A 5,800-nucleotide genomic window follows, 5' to 3' on the forward strand; every position below is an offset into this window, starting at 1 on the left:
AGCTTAGGAACCGAAGTGAGATTTTCTACCAGTTACCACCCAGAGACTGATGGTCAAACTGAAAGAGTTAACCAGGAGTTGGAACAATATTTAAGGTTGTTCCTTTTGAAGCAGGATGGAAACTGGTCAGAATATTTATGGGCAGCAGAGTTTGCGTACAATAACGCCATGAATGTGTCCACGGGTTTCTCTCCCTTCTACATGAATTATGGGAGACATCCAAATTCCAGCCCCAGACAAACTAACATCACAGTCCCAGCGGTTAGAGATGTAGTGTCTCACCTAGAGCAGGTACACCAACAGGCAACTGAACGTTTGAAAGTAGCAAAGGAAAGGTACAAGGCTTATGCAGACAAGAAGAGGCGAGAAGGTCCTATCTTGGTAGAAGGGGACGAGTACGGAGCTGCGGCATCTCATCAGGAAAGGAAGTACGCACGGCGAGCGTGTCAGCAGAGACGAATTCATGACGAAATTCCTGAAGAAGAAAAGACGGTAAGTGAAAAGCATTTAAACATTGATATTGTTTAAGGAAAGTGCAAAAGACTAATATTACAGTTGTACTTACAGTGTGAATCGCTAAGACTAGAGTTAACGCCTCAAGCCTAAGAAGTAGAAATACAGCCACCATATACTCTGAAAATAAAAAGAAGAAAAGATAAACAGGATTAAAAAGAGACCTCGATATTTACAAAAGAACAGGTTAGGGGAAAACGTGAGTCAGAGTTAAATGAAAAATAATAACTAGAGTTACAGAGGATAAATTACAATAGTAATTTCTCTGGTGTAATTGCAATCTTTACAGGAACTAGACGACAGAAAAAGCTAGAAAGGCACCTAGGAGAAAGGAACTAAAGGACAGATAAACAGTGAGTAATAGAGGGAATCAGAGATAAGGGTAGAACAGTAGTAGAGGAACGCATTAACAAGGAGAGGATATTTTCTGTATTACAGGTGAATTCATAAAAGAAAATCTGTCACTAAATGCCAGGAAAGAGCACAGAAGAGAAGGTTTAACTCTTGGAAGTTAATGGTAGGTGTAAGTCAGGAGGAGTGGGTAGAATAGGAAGTGAAGGATTAGAGTTGAGAGTAATGTTATTTTCTTCCTTCAAGGTTCAAGATAAGTAGTGGTCTGCAGGTCGGACTGACGAAAGGAACCGGCCAAGAAAGTCTCTTCTCTTGTTGTTTATTATTTTATCCAATTTCCCCCTTCCCCCTGAGGTAGTTATTCAGAGACTTGTGTACAAGCTCTGGGTGGTTGCCCTGGGTGGATTCGGGAGCTAGCATCTCTGTTCCTGTGCAGCTACGCAAGAAGTATCCTTTGATAGTCTGACATATGGGAATTCTTCACTCCCTGTTTGAGGTTTGTGGCGTTAGCGGGGTTGGGGGTGTTGAGGGCATCAGTCAAGCTGGTTTCTGAGATTTTGTTCCACCTCCGGTGGGGGGGCACTGGTCGTCTTGGGGATGGTGGTACAGGGGCTGGGGATGCTGAGGTGAACTGTGGAGTGATCTTTCCATGTGAGTTCTGTGAAGTGGCTGTATTTGATTTGGTTGCTGAAGGTGAAAATGGTGTCCAGGGTGAGTCCTGCAGTGTGTTTAGGACTGTGGATGAACTGAGTCAATCCGAGGCTGCTCATAATATTGAGGAGACGTGCAGTGTTCTTGTAGGTGGGGTTTTCAATTTGGAAATTTAGATCATGGAGGAAGAATTAGTCTTTGAAGTCCAAAGCAAGGGGCGCAATGAAGTCTGTGATGATGTTGCAGAAGCCGGGGAGTGGGCCTGAGGGTCGGTATGTGAGGGTGCCTCTGATGGTTGTCTTTTTGTCATTGTGGAGCTTGAAGTTGAGATGTTCCATAGGGGTGGTGGTGTTGTAGGTGATGGTGGTGCACTGTATGGTCTCTTTGTGGATGATTGCTGTTCCTCCTCCCGGCTTGTTGTTGCAGTCCTGCCATTTTCATACAACAGAAGTCAACAGTGCTACAACCCCAATGTATTCAGCAGCCAGTTGGGTACAAGCTTTTAGCAACTGCAGCTACAGACTCTCGTAACAACATTTTATCTTGAAAACATGATATTGTTGTAAAAACGCATAGAAACATGAATAGTTAGAAACGCTAAAAACCAACATGGAACTCATCTGTTATATTAAGAAGAAGAAGTATTTACCAGGGCCTCTTGAGCCTTGTATAATCTTACTAAGAATTTAACACAGAAGTATAAAACCATGTCTAAGAGCGAAACAACATCCAAGTGATATATCTTAAGATATCCTTATAGAATTTAAATAAAGCCTTCAATGAATACTTTGGATTGAAAACATTTGACCCTCCAAGGAGAATTTATTTTCCAATTCTTTCTTAAAGGGTTGATAGAAGATACAAAGGTATGTAACTAAGGACGGTGTGCATCAAATTTAACTCCAGTGGCTGTCAGTGAGAAAAACAAAGTCTTAATTCCGTATAGGAAGAATCTGCATAGCAGACAAACTTACCAAAATCTAAAACCATTGCACATCCCAAAGTATTCTATTACTATATATAAGATGAAGAAGGTACTTCTTTCTGCTTGAAATAAACAAAATATTATCCTACAATTTGTTCAGTATAACTAACTTTGTGGCATGTTTCCCACTACACCGTACTAATTTAGAGTTAATTAGTGCTTAATCTACTGCAAATTAGTTTTTGCACTATTATAATGCCTCAGGGTCTAATTCACAAAGGTACATTTACACTTTTGTGTAAGTTTACATGTATTTTGAAATTCAGAAACTCCAATTTAATAGTGAGATTACAATTCTGGAGGTTCCACAGTCAAGGCAGAGAACTCAGCATGTAAAGATAGGAATGTACAATATTATCAACATCTAGTTTACTAGTTTAAAGAACCTAGGGCCATATGTATGAAGCTCAAATGGGTTTGCAAACGCCCACATTCGCAGAATTTCGGCATTTGCGAACTCATTTTTGCTAAATGGTATATATGTAGCAAATTTGAGTGCAAAATAAGGAATCGCAAATTTGTGATTCCTTATTTTGCAATTGCATTTAAGGAATAGCAAATTTTGCGATTCCTTAAATGCAATGTTTGAAGCACCCAAGTTGTGTGATTTCTCATTAAGAAATCACAAATTTCCACCAACTTGAAGTTGGTGGTAATTTGCGATTTCTTTCACAAAAGCACTTTTTTGCATTTGTGAAGGTGCCACGTGGCGCACATACATGCCCTTAGGGCATGCATGTGCGCCATATGCCCACAAATGTGAATTTCAGGGGTGCATCAGGTTGTCCTTATGACACCCTTGCACCCTTGAAATTATTCTCAATTTGCGATTCTCAAATTGCGAATCGCAAATTGAGAATAACTTCACATTCATTCCTATGGGCCTCCTGGCCCATAGAAATGAATGGGAAAGTATTCCTAAACTGCGATTCGCAATTTGCTAATCGCAATTAAGGAATTTTAAGAAATCGCAAAAAAAATGCAATTTTCTACATACATACCAATTTGCAAATCTCAAATAGCGATTTCTAAAAAATCGCTATTTGAGATTCGCAAATCTCGATGTTGATACATCTGCCCCCTAGTGAACAATTATGATGCAGAATGTAAATTTAAAAATGATAAAACAACTGTTGTACAACAGCTTAGTATTTTCTGGTAGTAAAAATAGTGGGAGGTTACAACCAAGGCACTGCAGAAAAAAGGTACTGACAGACGACTGCAAAACACTACCCTAGGGGTATTAAAGCGGTACAAAAGGGGGTGGTGATGGACGGAGCATCTGAACCAATCAAACACTCACACCCAGTCAAAAGATCTGGGTTTGATCCATCACCTTTCTTTAACCCACTCTGCCACCCCAGTTCAGACATGGCTATATGCAAATCAGTCTGACCCTGTGCCTCATGGGAACAGTCCAGCCCGAACTGCCAAGCCATACCTTCCCTGGACCGGAAACAAGCTTCCAGGGACCGGTTTCTGGCATTACAGCCGTCTTCAGCCCAGCTTGCTTGAATCCAGTGGCAAAGTGAGCAAGGGACTCACGTCTGAGCATACCCTGCCACACTTATGGCGGCCAAAGCGGTACAAAAGGGGGTGGTGATGGACGGAGCATCTGAACCAATCAAACACTCACACGCAGTCAAAAGATCTGGGTTTGATCCATCACCGTTCTTTAGCCCACTCTGCCATCCCAGTTCAGACATGGCTATATGCAAATCAGTCTGACCCTGTGCCTCATGGGAACAGTCCAGCCCGAACTGCCGAAACCGGTCCTCGGAAGCTTGTTTGCGGTCCAGGGAAGGCATGGCTTGGCAGTTCGGGCTGGACTGTTTCATTGTCCATTTCAAGTGCCCTTAACCTAAGACCATCGTCACTTTTCCCTTTAAAAAAACAACTAGACTGCATACTATTTTACATAAAAATGTTGAGTATCATCCACTATTTTCTTGCAACCATTACATCAATGCAAATGGATGATCACTCTTCATAATTATATGAAGTGACAGATACATTTTATGGTTTATATTTAATTCTATTTTTCTATTGCTAGCTTTTTAATGTTCTTATGACAATCTCAGCAGAGATTTCAGTGAAGCACTCGAAATCAAACAGCACATATAGGTCTTCTTTCATCATTCTAAACAGTCCAAGGTAAGATAGAATGGAACACCCCTAGAATCTTTTACAACTTCTTATACACGAAATCCTTAGTTCTGCAATATTAGTGTAGTTTATATACATCTAAAGATAGAAATAGAAGAATGGGAAGCGGAATATGTAATCTAATGATAGGTTAGTACAAATTATAAGGAAAGGAAAGGGAGAAATACAGAAGGGAAAAATCAATAAGACATCTTTGCTCTTCTACAATGTGGTTTTGACGTAGATGAAGGAACACACATATTTCATATATCTCACTTTTTCAATCATTAAAGTGCAAGTGCATTAGCAGCTCTTCAGACTTAAATAGGAAAACAGGCATCTTTCAGATTCTCATTATCACAACAATTCTCATTTGTCCGTCATGTCCTCACTATTTCAACAACTTTCATATGCTGATAATTTTCCATAAAAGTGCTAGCGTATTAGCAACTTCTTTGTGCAAATTATGCCTTACAAAGATACATCTCCAGACCAATTATGATTAAGGGCCATATGTATCAAGCAGAATTGCATTCCCAAACGCCGAAATTCGCAGAATTTCGGCGTTTGCGATCGCAATTTTGCCAAATGGTATGTATGAGGCAAATCTGCCTGCAAAATAAGGAATCGCAAAATTTGCGATTCCTTATTTTGCGATTGCATTTAAGGAATCACAATTGCTATTCCTTAAATATAATGTAAGAAGCACCAAAAACAGTGCAATTTGGCCTTAAGGAATCGCAAATTACCACCCACTTCAAGTGGGTGGTAATTTGCGATTTCTTTGAAAAATGCACTTTTTTGCATTTTTCAAAGTGCTATGTGAAGCACATACATGCCCTTAGGGCATGTATGTGCGCCACATGTGCACCCATGCTTATTTCAGGGGTGCAACAGGGTGTCCTTTTTGACACCCCTGCACCCTTGAAATTGTGTTCTCAATTTGCGATTTGCTAATTGCTAATCGCAAATTGAGAATATCTTCACATTCATTCCTATGGGCCTCTAGGCCCATAGGAATGAATGTTATTTACAACAAGGGGTGGTGAGGGACAGAGTCTCTGAATTAAGCAGAATACTCTCACCCAGTCAAGAGATCAGGGCTAGATCCAACACCGTTTTTTAGCTCATTGCACCATCCCAGTTTCAGAACCT

This window comes from Lissotriton helveticus, chromosome 3_1, assembly GCF_964261635.1.
Source record: "Lissotriton helveticus chromosome 3_1, aLisHel1.1, whole genome shotgun sequence".
Taxonomy (NCBI): Eukaryota; Metazoa; Chordata; class Amphibia; order Caudata; family Salamandridae; genus Lissotriton; species Lissotriton helveticus.